Genomic DNA, 16032 nt, shown 5'->3' on the forward strand with positions numbered 1-16032 from the left:
GTGTTCTGTCAAGAGTTTGTTGACAAAACTCAGCTGTTCAGCCGTCAGCATTATACCCTTCCCTGATCAGGCATAGCACCTCTGTTGACAGTCTTAAGTCAGAGTGCCTGTGTAGACACTCCTGTCAACAGGGAGGGCTTCCAGTTCTCCAGGCATCCCTGTTTGCAGAGCTTCCAGTCAGCCATTCTGTCTGGCTGCTCTGTCGACAGAGCAGATTGCTCTTTCAATCTCCTTTTGAGTAGAGATGCAATCTGTTGATTGAAGTTTTGCTGGTGTTGCTCTGTCAACGGTGACCTCTGTCAACCGAAGCTGCCCATGTAGACTTAGCCAAGGTGTGAATGCAGTTTAACTAGACAAACTGATGTAGCTTTCAGCATAAGCTACTCCCAATACTAGCTATCAAAGTTACAGACTTTCCCCAGAAGCTTTATTAAGAGCTCTGTAATTAAAAAAAGTGACAATGTGTGGGATTGAAGAGGTGCTCAAAAAGATGCAGATATATACCACATATAAGCACATGCAGCCGAAAGTACATCCTGTCCGATTTTCAACACATGGTTTCCTTCCACAAGGCATGAGAGCAAAATTCTGGAGTAGAGATCAGTTTGTGTCTTAAGAAACATTAAGCACACTAAAATTAAAAGTTGAAAATCCATGTCAGTTATTTAGGGAAGACTACTGTAAATGGATGTTGTAATCTCTCAAAACTAATCCTTATAAAGACAATGAGAATTACAGTTAAGAGCAAATTTAAGGTAAACTACAAGAATGCTAAAGTATGATAAGTGTAGATTGTTCAGGCATATTCCCTGATATTCTTCAAAATTCCTATTTTGCTAAAATTCATTGAAATCTTGTTCACCGGTTAAATACAAATATTTTAATTATCAATTTCTCCAAAGTCTTTCCTTCAATAGAAACTATAACTCTTCCCTGTAGCAACACCAGTACAAGGAAAAAAATTAAAAATTGAATGTATCTTTAAAAACCAGTGTAAAGTCCATGAACACTAAAAGATCTTAAACATAAACTATGACATGAAGATAAATTTGAATTATCACTACATGACCATCATCTCCCCTTGTTCACCATGGCTACAGTTACACTACAGCAATCTGTCAACAGAAGTCACAGTGAGAAGAAATGTTCTGAAAAACTTCTGTCCATAGATCGCATCTACACATAAAAGCAGATTAATATTTTTATCTGTTCTGTCAACAAAAGGGCTCCCAAAGCACCTACACAGCTTTTCTGTCGACAGCTTCTGTTGACAAAAGGCATTGTGTGTAGATGTTCTGCCAGTTTTATTGGAAAAATGGTTTTGTCTACAAATCTCGCTAGTGTAGCTGTAGCTCATGTGAATGATGTCACAATTGACTGTATAGACAAGACAAATACTATGCCACTTGGAAAACAGGAGGGAGGAGTAAAACTTAAAGACAAAAAATTACAACTGGTGGGACTGTTGCATTTGGAAAACTCTGCAAGATCTGGAAGGCTAAAGAAATATAGATAAACATACATCAGTGTCTATTAGACATCATGCCAGTAGTGCAGGTCACAATGTTGGAATATGAGGAAACCTAAAAATAATGATTGCAGAAATAAACTGGCAGAGGAGTTTCAAGACTACAGAATGGAGATATAAGAAAAAGTCTAGGACAAAATTATGCTATTACAGGAGATTCAGCAGAGATAGCTATGATGGTTTTGATGCGTATCAATAATGAAAATGGAAAAAATACAATTTATGGTGATACTTACCCTAGTGCAAGGAACTATCAAAAGAGGGTGCAGTGAACAGACACAGTGAAGAATGACAAAACAAAAAGTTTAAAGATGGATGAAGCTGTGAAGTTGGTACAAGGGAGAGAGTAGTGAAAAGACTTAATTTGTTTCCATTATTGCTTCTGACTTGGTGGGCAGGAATAAAAGAAGTATATATATTTTTCTAGTTATCTTTTTATGTCAAACCCAGGATCCTAGTTCAAGAGTGTTTAAACAACAGATGAATTTTGGTGAATTGAAAATTATTGATGAACAGTTAGAGATATTCTGGGCACATACCCAACCATCCAAATGTATAGCAATAGATGTTTTTGTTCTGTCCCATACAGAAGCAAGAAATACCAAAGCATTCAAAGGAAAGCTTTTTGTCATAAGGTTTCCACGTAAATTTTGTAGAGAAAAGGGTTTAGATAAGCCTTGATTATGTATTCAAAATTTCGGCAGGGTGATACCCTGGAAATTGTCTAATTTTGGAGAGTGAAATCTCATCCTATTAAATTCAATGGCTAACCTCCTATTTACTTCAATAGGGACATAATTTCCTTGTGAATCTTTTGATATGCACTTACCAAAATGAAGAGGTGTATGTAACAAATGGAATACATATTTCAATAATAGTCTTGCCATTGGGAGTTCCCATTTCAAGATCATTCACTTGAAATTCATCAGCAGTGAAGAGCTTTATCACACTGGATCGCAACTGTTGCTCTGGAAAAAAACACTTATTCTTGTAACTGGTTTCATCTATGTAGTGGCTTTAACTTCTGCAACTGAATAGGACAGTCTTAATTAAAAAGTGGGTTGTTCAAATTCTACAGGTTTTAAGGGGTCTAAATCCCACTGCTATTAAATGGTAAATCCCTTAGCCCACTTTTAAAATCCGCTAACAATAAACAGACACCCTCTGCACACATCCTCACTTTGCCAAGAAAATGTGTAATTCACTTATATTTAACTTACACAAATATATAGGCCATAATCCAGCCATGCACTTCAGCACATTTTTATATTAAGAATATAAGTAATCCTACTGAATGGGTGTATTTTCATAGTTAAAATTAAACATGTACTTAAGTCCAGATTTTAAACAGAAAGCCACAAAAACACCCACATAAATCAGGTATATTGCAACAGCCATACAAAGTTATTCGTTAGTACAAACATTCTCTTTCTCAATGACATATTTTCACTGAAGTACAGGGCAGCCCTTTAGAAACAAACTTAGGGTTTTGCCATAAGCCTGTTTCATTGTAATTACTATTTTAGTGATTAAAGTAAATCTAAAACATGCAGTGATTTGCAAGTTTATACTTGTATAATTTACAGCATTACTCATAGGGCAATAAAAGAAAACAACATTTAGAACATAGTAGTAGTATAAATGCAGTTTACTGTTGTCTAAATGCTATACAGAATGATTTTTCAGGTAATTTAACAATGTTTATGAATCCAAACATATTCAGAATAAGAATAGGTGTGAATAGCATTTTCTGTAATAACTTTCATTATAGCTTCTTTAGAAAGACAGGTGGATGGATGTAACATTTAATTCCACAGGGATTTGGGTTTAATTTGGAATAAATACTATATAAATATTTTGCACATCAGTAAACTGGATAAAAAAACATGGAGGTGATGTATACATTTCTTATTATACTTATTACACTGAGCACCACTTTAATTTTTGTTTTGTTTTTAAAAGAAATTAAAACAGAAAAAGGCCTACATTGATCACTTACACTTTAATCAATAGGTTTTATTTTTCCCCCATGAAGGGATGTCAGTGGCTCTCTCAGTCCTTTAATAAAGTGGAAGTAGCATTTGAGTCTCTCTCTGGATGCCACAAGGAACACCAGTCTATAAAAATTAATTACACTGTGACATGCATAACAGAGAAAGACAGGAAAAAAAGTATCTTTGTGGGCAGGCTTGCAAACCTAGGGTACAGGGCTTTAAACTAGGTTGTTGAGGGATGGTGACAAAGCCTATGGTAAGTGGTGAAGTGAGGTATCAGAAAGAAACGCAAGGATGAAGGAACAACAGAGGAGGACCTCAAATTGAAAGAAGGTAGGCCAATCAGCTAATTATCTAAGGTATATGTACAAGAATGCAAGAAGGCTGGGAAACAAAGAGGAAGAATCAGAAGCCCTGGCATAGTGAAAGTAGTATGAGGGGATTGGAGTAACAGAGACTTGGTGGAATAACTCACATAACAGGAGCACAGTCATGGAAGGGTATAAACTGGTCAGGAAGGACAGGCAGGAAAGCAAAGGAAGAGGAGTTGTGCTGTATGTAAGAGAGCAGTATGATTACTCAGCGCTCCAGTATATATAGACAGAAAAGATTCAGAGCCTTAGGGTTAAGCTTAGAGGTGGAAATGTGGTTGGGGTCTGCTATATATCACCAGATCAGGTAGATGAGGTAGACAAGGATTTCTTCAGACAAGTAGGAGAAGTTTCCAGATCACAGGCCCTGGTTCTCCTGGAGGACTTTAATCACCCTGACATATGTTGGCAGACTAATATAGCAGCACATGTAATCCAGGAACTTCAGGGGATGACTTCCTGGTAGGAAGGAGCCCTGCTGAAGTAACCCACCAGGGGCCACATGCAGCTTGACCTGCTTCTCACAAACAGGGAGGAACTTGTGGGAGAAGTATAAGTGGGTGGCAACCTGGGCTGCAGCGATCATGAGATGGTAGATTTCAGGATCCTGACAAAAAGAAGAAAAGTGAGCAGTAAAATGCAGAGCAGACTTTGACTTTCTCAGAGAGCTGATGGGCAGGATCCGCTGGCAAGCTAATATGAAGAGAAAAGGAGTCCAGGAGAACTGGCAGTATTTTAAAGAAGCTTTATGGAATGTACTAGAACAACCCATCCTGATGCACAGTAAGAAAAGCAAATATGGTAGGTAACCAGCTCAGGTTACCAGGGAAATCCTTGGACATGTATAAGAAGTGGAAACTGGGACAGATGACTAAGGAGGAATATAAATATATTGCTTGAGAATGCAGAGAGCAATCAGAAAGGTGAAGGCACAATTGGAATGTCAGTTAGCAAGGAATGTGAAGGGTAATAAGGGTTTCTAAAAGAATGTTAATAATACATGCATGATCAGGTAGGGTGTGAGGCCCTTACTGGATGAGGGAGGTAACCAAGTGACAGGTGATGTGGGAAAAGCTGAAGTACTCGATGCTTTTTTTTGCCTCTGTTTTCACGGACAAGGTCAGCTCTCAGACTACTGCAGTAGGCAATGAAGTATGGAAAAGAGGTGGGCAGCCCTTGGTGGAGAAAGAACAGGTTAAAAGCTATTTAGAAAAACTGGACATACACAAATCCATGGGGCTCTATTTAATTCATGCAAGAGTACTGTTGGAGTTGGCAAATGTCATTGCAGAGTCGTTAGCTATTATCCTTAAAACCTTGTGGAAATAGGGAGAGGTCCTGGATGACTAGAAAAAAGGCAAATATAGTGCCCATCTTAAAAATGACAATTCAGGGAACTATAGACCAGTTAGCATTACCTCAGTGCCCAGAAAAATCATGGAGGAGATCCTCAAGGAATCCATTTTGAGGTACTTGGAAGAAGGGTGAGTGATCAGAAATAGTCAACATGAGTTCACCAAGGGCAAGTCATGCCTGACCAATTTGATTAGCTTCTATGATGAGGTAACTGGCTCTGTGGACATGAGGAAATCAATGGATGTAATATACCTTGACTTTGATACAGTCTCCCACAATATTCTTGCCCATAAGGAAGTATGGATTGGATAAATAGATTGTAAGGTGGATAGAAAGCTGGCTAGATGGTCAGGCCCAATGGCTTGATGTTGACAGTAAGTTAGGGAGACAGGGAGATACATTGGAGAGTAGGGATAGGGTCCAGAATCACCTAGAATAATTGCATAATTTGGCCAAAAGAAATCAGATGAGGTTCAACAAGGACAAGTTCAGAGTCCTGCACTTGTGATGGAAAAATCCCAATCATTGTTACAGACTGTGGACTGACTGGCTGAGTAGAAAATGACCTGGAAATTACAGTGGATGTGAGGCTAGATATAAGTCAGTGATTTGGTTTTATTTAGTTTGCAGAAGAGAAGACTGAGGGACAATTTGATAGCAGACTTCAACTTCCTGAAGATGGGGCTCTAAAAAGGATGGAGAGTGGCTATTCTCAGTAGTAACAGACAGCAGAACAAGGAGCAATGGTCTCAAGTTATAGTGGGAGAAGTCTAGGCTGGATATTAGAAAAAGCTATTTCATGAGAAGGGTGGTGAAGCACTAGAATGTGTTACTTATAGAAGTGGTGGTTTTTAAGTCCCAATTTGACAGAGTCCTGGCTGGGATGATTTAGATAGGGTTGCTTCTGCTTTGGGCAGGGGTCTGTACTTGATTACCTCTTGAGGTCTCTTCCAGCCCTAAGATTCTATGCACTGTATTTCACTTGCATGTTAATCCTGGCTTTTGAGAGCACATTTGGCTTCTGTGATTAAATAAATTCACACAAACCATGCAAACACCTACAACCTGTGAAAATTATTGTGCATTGCATTATTGTGGCACTTCGGATCTCCAGTAATGGAACAGGACCCTGTTGTGATAGGTACATCTGCAGCTCCCACTTCCCCACACACTCACTGTCAGCACCATGCCACTTCCAGTGACTGCAGGGCAGACCCGTTGCACCTCTTCTTCCAACAGCACTGCTTCTGGTAATTCCAGGGACTGTTGTACCCCATTCCAAGCATGGAATGGGCCAAGAGCAGTATAAGCTTGCTCTAACTCACACTGCTCTAGGGCTGTGCCACTCTGGGGAGGGGTGGCGCGTGATACCTGCGCACACTCACCAGAAGTGGTGCGGTGCTGCAGGAGAAAAAGGCAGGTAGTTATGAAGCATGGACAGGGTAGGGGTGGAGCAAAGTAAGGATAAGGGGTGGGGCTTAGGATGGAGTGGGGTTATTTCAGCCTTTTCCCTGGCTGAGGCGGGGCACTTGGCCAGTGCTCCATCTAGACACCTACATATCAGCCACCGCTGCTAGGCACTGTAAAAATACAGAACAAAATGAACAGCTCCTGCCTAGACAGCTTACAATCTAAGTATAAAATCAAATACAGGTGTAGCCTACAGGATGATTTTGGTTAAGTAGATGAACGCAGGCAAAAGCTTCATTTTAAGGGTGAAGGAGGATTGAAGTTATTTAAATATAGAGGAGAATCTAAGGGGGAAAATTGAAGTTGGTTGTCTGAGAAAGAGAGAAGTTGCAGAAAAATTAGCCAGGAAAAGTGATATTAGCAAGGACATAATGAAAGATTGTTGGAGTGAGTTTTGGTTAAAACTGATTTGAGCAAGGTTTTTAATCAGTGTTTTAAAGTATTGTGACTATTTTATTAAAATGCTATCTGGATTGAGATTATTGGAAAGACATTCATCCAGAAACTAATTTAAATACTGAATAATGAAAAGAGCCACTAAGGAGGTAGCGGATGTATAATTAAGGGGATGTTTAATGTTAATTGATATTATAAAGGACTATGAGAAAATAGTTTTGCCAAATTGTTGGAGAGCTTCATTTACAATCAAAATTGTGCATTAAATTTCAAGACTATAAGTCTGTACTCCATCAATGGACTTGTCACCCACTGGCATGCTATTTCAACTTTGATTGTATGCATAATAATTTATGAGGATATTGATATAATAGACATCACAGAAACTTGGTGGTATTATAATCAATAGATAATTTCAGAGTACAAAATATATAGAAATGACAAAGGATCATGCTGGTGATGGATTGCCACTATATAAGAAAGAAAGCTTAAACTCAAATATAATAATTGTTTATGAACCAAACTGTACCAGAATCTCTGACAAAGTATGCTTGATTAATAATAGCAGCAGTAAAAATATATTGCCAACCACCTGACTAGCATGGTGATGGTGATTTTGAAATACTTAGGGAGATTGGAAAGGCTACAAAAACAGAATACCTGTTAGCAGACAATTTCAACTCTCCCTATTTTGAGTGAAAACACTTCACCTTATGATGGGATGCAGAGATAAAATTTCTGGTCACCATTAATGGCTACTGTTTGAAACAGCTAGCTCTGGAATGCAAAACTGTATCCTATAGAGCTAACCTACTTACTTGATACTGATACATTTTCTTGTAGATTTCATGTTTCCTTATGGTTTGATTATAGGTTTGATATAATAGGTTGCAATTGGTAAATATTGAAGTAGTTTGACTCTAATGCAAGGGACCTATAGGCCACATGCTGTATTTTGAGCTATGGCAAAGCTTATAAAGCAATTGCATGGGAGGATTCAAAGAATGCTCTCAAACTTAACAGATACACTTATAACATGAAGTGACTTGTTAGACCTAGACCAAATAACTGGGTAGGATAGAAATAACAAATGTGATATTTAACCACAAAAGGTTTAATGGTAACATTATTATATATGTCAATTCATTTAGGTCAATGATATACTGACCTATAGGAAGAAAGAAACTTCACCATTAGTAAAGGGGAGGAAATACAAATAAGAAGAACAGGAAGCATCCCCTACTGAACATGCATCAAACATGACAACATCAGTGTAATATATTATAAAAGAGGCATCCCAGCCAGGGGTGGTAGGAAGAGTTGTAATCTTTGGGAGATACCAGAATGATGGCCACAGGTGATGATGGGGAAGGTGACAGCAGTCCTAGAAGGAAGGATTTGAGTATATGGAAATATAGATGTACATTCCATATCTATCTTGTTAAATTATGGTCTTTGTGACTAAATATATTAATATACTATATTGGTAAATATACAAGAGTTCCTATAGTGTGAGTGCTGCAATCGTGCTCATCAGGGTTCCTAACCATAGAATAATTTAAATACTGCAACTGATCCTGGGACAAGTGTAAAGTGGTAACTGGAAATTCATAAGTAATCAATATATTTAAAACAATCTAAAGATCAGGCAACAAAATGGGAGAAACAATTCTTCATTTAGTCCTAAATGGTGCATAGGTTCTGATCCAAGAATTGAGTACAGTTGAACCACTGACCATAATATAATTTAAAATAGATCCTTATAAAGTTTCCAAACAATCCCACCATGATAGCACTTAACTACAAAGAGCAGAACTACACAAAGCTGAAGAACATGGATGGATGGAACTTAGAAGGAAGTTATGAAAATAAGATGCTTGCAAGCTGCATAGGAACTATTAAAAATCGATAAGAGGACCAAAAATACCACAACTAAATAGATGTAAAAGGTCATGAGAAACAAAACAAGGACATTATGTAAAAATCGGAAATCAAATCCAATTGAGCAACATGGAAAGGAGTATGAACCACAGCAAGTCAAGTGTAAAAGTGTAGAACAGAAAAAAAGTGAAGAGCAAATAGAAAAAAAAAAGTATTTTTGCTGTTAATATTTATAATTACATTTCTGAAGCTACTGGGTGATTGAGGCTTTAAGTGAATGTTCAAGGATGACAAAAATTTTGTGGACTTTTTGCACCGGTCTTCATTGAAAAGGATGAGATGGAGATTTTCACTCCTGACCCATTCTTTGTATGTGGTAGATCTGAGGAATTGTCCCAGACTGGGGTGTCATTAGAGAAGGGTTTGAAACAAATACATAAATAAATTCAATATTGTTGGAACAGAGTCTGGACCCCATGTATGAAGCAACCAGGAGGGTTTACTACACATACCAGTGGTCACCCATCAGGACTCAGGGGACCGCTGCCAGACAATAGGTTACAATTGATTATATAGATTATTGATAGGCAGGGGAAACTACAGCATGGATGTTACCCAAGCCTGAATAGGTCCTAGCAGCAAGAAGAAATGAGCACAATAAACCAATAATCTAAAAAAGTTACATAGTATCCCTGCCCTTTGCTTATTGAATATTTTATCTCTAATGGTGGTGCCTTCACACGGGCATATCCAGGGTACTTATCCAGAAAATTAAAGCAAAAGAGACAGTAACAGAACAGAGCAATAACACATTTGTTTTGAGTACCGGGCTGGGATAGCAAATGGGATGGTGCTATATCCTGGTTCTCAATTGCATGGCCTCTTCTTGGAATGTGGTTGCTGGGGCAGCTCTCTCTTCCTCCAAACTTCAAGGCCCTGTCCAAGTTGGGATGACCTTCACTGCGTCTTGAGAGTGAAATGGGGAGCGGGGGGTGGTGTCAAGGGTATAACCTTCCACTTATGCTAACTGGGTTTCTGAACTATACAACAGTAGGCCTACTCCAGACTTTAGGATTCAAATAGGGGGTCTTTGGCAGAATACCATAACCTGCCCCAGAAATTTCCATCCTACAAATATTAATAACACCTCAGGTCTACGCAGTATTCACCTTAGAGTTCTGAAGAAGCTTAAATTTGAAATTGTAGACGATCTACCCATGTTATTTAACTTAGCCTCTATATCAGATGACTGAAGGATAGGTAATGTAATGTAATGTAATGCAATGCTGATTTTTATCTAAAAAAAGAAAGTGTGCTAGTGAAATCTTGGTATTCACAGATCAGTAAGCCTAACTTCAATACCAGAAAAATTGGTTGAAATTGTATTAAAGAATTATCAGACAGACTGATTAACACAATTTATTGGGAAACCTCACTAGGGCTTTTGAAAAGGGAAATCATACCTCACTAGCATTTTTTTTTAATTCTGTTAAGGTGTCAACAAATGTGCAATCAAGAGTGATTTAGCAGTGTAAATGGACTTTCAGAATGCATTTGACAAGCTGTCATGGAATAAGAGGGAAGGCCTTCTCATGGATCAGTAATTCATTAAAAGACAAGAAAAAAGCAAGAAATAAATGGCCAGTTTTTCTTAATGGAGAGAGGTATGTAGCACAAAAGAGATCTGTATGGCTACGTCTACACGTGAAGCCTACATCGAAATAGGCTATTTCTATGAGTAATGTCTACACGTCCTCCAGGGCTCGCAACGTCGATGTTCAACTTCGACGTTGCGCAGCACCACATCGAAATAGGCGCTGCGAGGGAACGTCTACACGCCAAAGTAGCACACATCGAAATAAGGGTGCCAGGCACAGCTGCAGACAGGGTCACAGGGCGGACTCAACAGCAAGCCGCTCCCTTAAAGGGCCCCTCCCAGACACACTTGCACTAAACAACACAAGATACACAGAGCCGACAACTGGTTGCAGACCCTGTGCATGCAGCATGGATCCCCAGCTGCCGCAGCAGCAGCCAGAAGCCATGGGCTAAGGGCTGCTGCCCACGGTGACCATAGAGCCCCGCAGGGGCTGGAGAGAGAGCATCTCTCAACCCCTCAGCTGATGGCTGCCATGGCGGACCCCGCTATTTCGAAGTTGCAGGACGCTCAACAACTACACGGTCCCTACTTCGACGTTGAACGTCGAAGTAGGGCGCTATTCCTATCCCCTCATGGGGTTAGCGACTTTGACGTCTCGCCGCCTAACGTCGATGTTAACTTTGAAATAGAGCCCGACGCGTGTAGCCGTGCCGGGCGCTATTTCGAAGTTAGTGCCGCTACTTTGAAGTAGCGTGCACGTGTAGACACGGCTTATGAGATACAAATGAACAACAAATTACTTAACAGTAAAAATAATGTTAAACATGAAATAGCAAGGTAAAGCAAACATTTGTTACACAGAAAATTAGAATGATAAAACCATAGAGTTTTCACTTTTATATTAGTTAAGTTCTCCTGGATGCAAATCCTGAAATCCATATTCTGGCGAAATCTCAACAGGACTTTTGCCCAGGTAAGCAACAAGGCTGTGATTTTGCAAACATTTAATCTTAGCGCAAACTTTACACACACTGCTATTTATTAAGTTATTATGAAGGATTGCAGTCATGCAGGTACCTCACTTACCCAGACTCATAACACTGCTCCACAGTCTCCCTTGGCTGGGAAGCAAAATGTACGCCCAGTTGGCTGCCTTGGCTGGCAGACTAGTGATTCTTCCTATCATGCAGGGCAATAACTAGCGCCTGACTCTTCCCCAGTCTGGCTCAAATAATGGCAGACGTTGTCCTTTTCTCTCTCCTTTAGGCCTGTCATGAACTGTAAGTGTAATGTGGTAGAGGTAGGCTGGCCCAAAGTCTCTCCTTAATCCCTGCCATGATGGTGGGAAGTAACTTTATTATTAATTAATTATTAATTGTGAAAACCTGGAGCCTAGTCATGCATGCTATTGCAAAGAAACTGTAAACACAGAATTTTATAAAAGCAATTCCATGCCAAATGCATCTTTAAAAATGACTACTTCAAAAAAATATGTGGCCTTAACAGACTTTTCTAGATTTTCATATTTTGGACTATGTTTTGTGACAATTACAGCCAGATGGATGTGGGTTCCCTCCACACTTCTGTCATTGATCCTTTCTAGTAGCAAATCTTTTATTCCTTAAGGACCCTCTGTGTGTGCAGTGTTCTGCTTCTGATGTGGACTAACATCCATTATGCGCTAGGCTGAGAATCTATTTTACATATAATATAAATCATAAACTTCAAAGATTTAAATACAGCATTTGATAGCCTCCAAAGTAATTCAATCCAGAATAACTGGAAGTGTTATGGTAATGGCAAGAGAAATAATTATTGTTACCAAGACTTTTAATCAGAGAACAGCTTGCACTGTTAAAGTAACCACAGACCTGAACGTGTGTTTCAACATCAACTCCTGTGTCCAATAAATGTTCATTTTCTCAATTCTAATGTTTGACTTTGCCACTGACATCATTGTGAAGAACAGGCATCACCTTGCTCAGTACCAAAATAGTAGAATATCAAGATTTTGATGATGACTCAATTCTAAGTGACAAAACCACCAATTTGTAAGATGTGGTTAATAATCAGTTATAAAAACACTAATCTCATGAGAAAGTAAACAACTCCTAAATCAAGTATGACTTTAAAAGGAAACGAAATACTAGAAGTGAGTCAGCTTGGTCAAAGGATACAAGAATTGGGTCACTCTTGGTAATGAGGTGCACACACATATGGAGCTGTGGGGAGACAGCAAGTAAACAAAGGAGAAGCCAAAGAAGCAACTGCTGCATGCGGAAGGGAGAAAAAAAGGGGAAAAAGGAGGCATAGATAGGGCTATCCTTCTACCTAGTCCCTCAAGAAGGGGCAAGGCCTTTGGTGAAAGGGGTGGTTTGGGGCAGGGCTGCAATGGCCACCTAGGCTGCAATGGCCAGGGCCACCAGGCATCATTGTATTGACAGGGCTTGGGGAAACCGCCTCCTTCCTCACCCCCCAATTAGCAAGTCTATATTTACCCTAACTTCACTCCAAAAAAAAGGATCAGCCCTTCCTTTCTTCTCCTTTCCTGCCTGCTTTCTACTTTTCCTTCCCATTTCATTTAATTTATCTTAATTTCCTCCTAAATACTCCAACCACCACCCAAAACAAGAGAAATTGTGGAATGAGCATGGTGTTTGCAACCACCACACCTTTGAGTTTGCTTGTGTGTTATATCCCATTCTCCACCCCATGCCTGGCTGCAGTACTGTCTCATTGTTTCCTTATATTAACTGTCTGTAGCCATCTATTGTCTCATGTTTTAGAGTTAAATTACAAGTTTTGGGAGGCCGAGACATCTTTTTGTTCTATGACTACCTACACGATGGAATCCTAGGCACCGTAATAATACAAATAATAAGTAATGATATTGAAGTTGACAAGGCAGTAGCTTTGTTCTCCAGTTTAAATAAATTTGGTCATCTAAAACCTCTCACTTAAAAAATGAAACTACAAATCTTCAATTCAAATATTGCTACCTTCTTAGTGAAAAGCTGGAAATCCACCAAAAGTACAGAAAGGTATCTGAAGGCTTCAAAAATAAATGACTTAGAAAAATAGTATCTATTAATTGGAATGAATTTATAACAAATGCCAAGACTATTCAACAAGTTCAAAAATCCCCTAACCTCTAAAGTTACCATCAAATGCAAATACTGGGGACACGTGGAGAAACATATGACTGCACCTGTGAAAACAGGTGTGTCATTGGGAAATAGGAAGAGCACACAACAAGGATGACCAAAAATCCCACCAAACTCTACAACTAAGGATTGCTCAGACTATGTGAAATCTTGGAGCTGGTGGCATGAGTCGCAGGTTAGGAAGACATTCTTGGGATAGGTCTCATTGCACTACTATGCTAGAAATAGCAGAGCCGCCTCAGTAGCACAGGCAGCTGTGAATGTCAGCATGAGCTAGCCACTCCAAGTACATATCCATGGGTTCCAAGTGCGTTTGTGCTCAGAACAGCTAGTACCCTGCCCCAAAGAACTTACTATCTATGTAGACAGGTGAGAAAACAAGTTTGGATGGAAATGGAGACCAAGTGTTTTGCCCAAAGTCGTACAACAGGAAAATATCAGAAAAAAAATTCAGATATAATCTAGGAAGGTAAAAGTCAATTTTAGATACTCAAATCCAGCCATGGAGAATTACGTAACTGGCATGTACCTATCTAAAATTAATTTTTACTGCTGTCTACACGGTGAGAGTGTGACAGGAGAAACTCTTCCGTTGACTTCCCTTACTTCTTATTTACAACCGTAAATTTGTTTGATTTCGTGCACTCTTTCTAGGTGCGCTGAATAGAACCCCGGAAGATCAACCACCAGCATGTCAATCTTCCCATAAGTGTAGATGTACTCCCAAGTAATACAGATTCTACTCTTATTTTTAAGTTCAAAGATAATATTCCAGAGAAAATAGAGGTATATCTGACTGTGAATTTGCAAAACAGAGGGTTGTTGACATATTCAGGGTAAACCATATATGTAAACGTACCATCAAACCCAAGGAACAAGAATGATTTGATGGTCCAGCATGTTATAAACTATCTCAGGCAGAAACACAGCAGTGAGACAAAATGATGGAATACAGGCAATTCAGTGTTAAATGTCACACAGTACAGCACCTGTCAAATGCCCCTCGTTATGTACCTTGTGGTAGCCCTTTGAGTGACCGGGTTGGCAATACAGTAGTCCCGTCATTTGTTTCAACGTAAGATGGAAATGCACATTTTTCATATCTTCACCTTTGTTTACATTAAACATTATATTATAGAATAGTCTTATATGATAAGAGAAAAGGATGGTTTGGTCAACGTGCTATAACTCAGAGAATCTGTGTTCTATTATTAGTTCTACTGTAGACTTCCTGAGACAACTTCTCCATTTGTAAAATGGTAATAGTCAGTGTTTGTTTCTTCCACCCTTTCTCTTGTCTGTTTAGATTATGAAGTGGTTGGGAGTAAGGATTGCCATTATCCCTAACTACAGGTTTGTGCACTATGTAACACGAGAAATTCCGAGCTACAGTCAGGAGCCTCTGGGCTCTACTGTAATATAAAATAAGAGAATAAATATTTTAATTAGAATGTTTTAATTCAAACATTTTCTTCCAGACACAAGGACCATAAAGAATTTGAAAGAGAAATGTGAATGTGGACTGTGTATGTTTAGGCCTAAATGTATTTTTGTGGACTTTTACAATTTGAATGAACACTATCACTGCTTATTAACTTTGTTGTATTTTTATCTATTTGAATCTTTAGCTGTAAAAACATTGAAATGTATTTATATTTGCCCTAATTAGTAATTTTCCCACAGATGAAGGAAATAATGGGGAACAACAATTATTTCATGATAATGGATCTTAATAGTATGCCTACAATGCAGTTAGCCACCTACAGCTGGCCTGTGGGCAAAGGGGCTTTCTGTGCAATCATGGGACTGGAACAGAACTCAAGAGTTGATCTAGTCCAGTCCCCTGAAATCATGGCATTCCTGAGAGTGGTTTGTCTTACCTGCTCTTATAAATCTCCAAAGAGGGAGATTCCATAACATTCCTCGGAAATTTATTCCGGTGCTTAACTACCCTGACAAGTAGGAAGTTTTTCCTAATGCCCAGCCTAAGCCTGTCTTGCTGCAAGTTAAGCCCATTGCCTATTGGACTATCCTTCTAGGTTAAGAAGGATTCTTTTCCCTCCTCCTTGTAACAGCCTTTTATGTACTCGAAAGAGTTATCAGCTTTCCCCTCAATTTTTCCTTTTCCAGCCTAAAAATCTTACCTTATGGGTCATTTTTTCTAGTTCTTTAATAGTTATATTGCTCTCTTCTGGACCTTCTACAATTCATCCACATCTTTCTTGAAGACTATGTCTACATGAGACGCCTCTGTCAACAGAAGTCACTGTCC

The sequence above is a fragment of the Carettochelys insculpta genome, chromosome 6 (assembly GCF_033958435.1).
Source record: "Carettochelys insculpta isolate YL-2023 chromosome 6, ASM3395843v1, whole genome shotgun sequence".
Taxonomy (NCBI): domain Eukaryota; kingdom Metazoa; phylum Chordata; order Testudines; family Carettochelyidae; genus Carettochelys; species Carettochelys insculpta.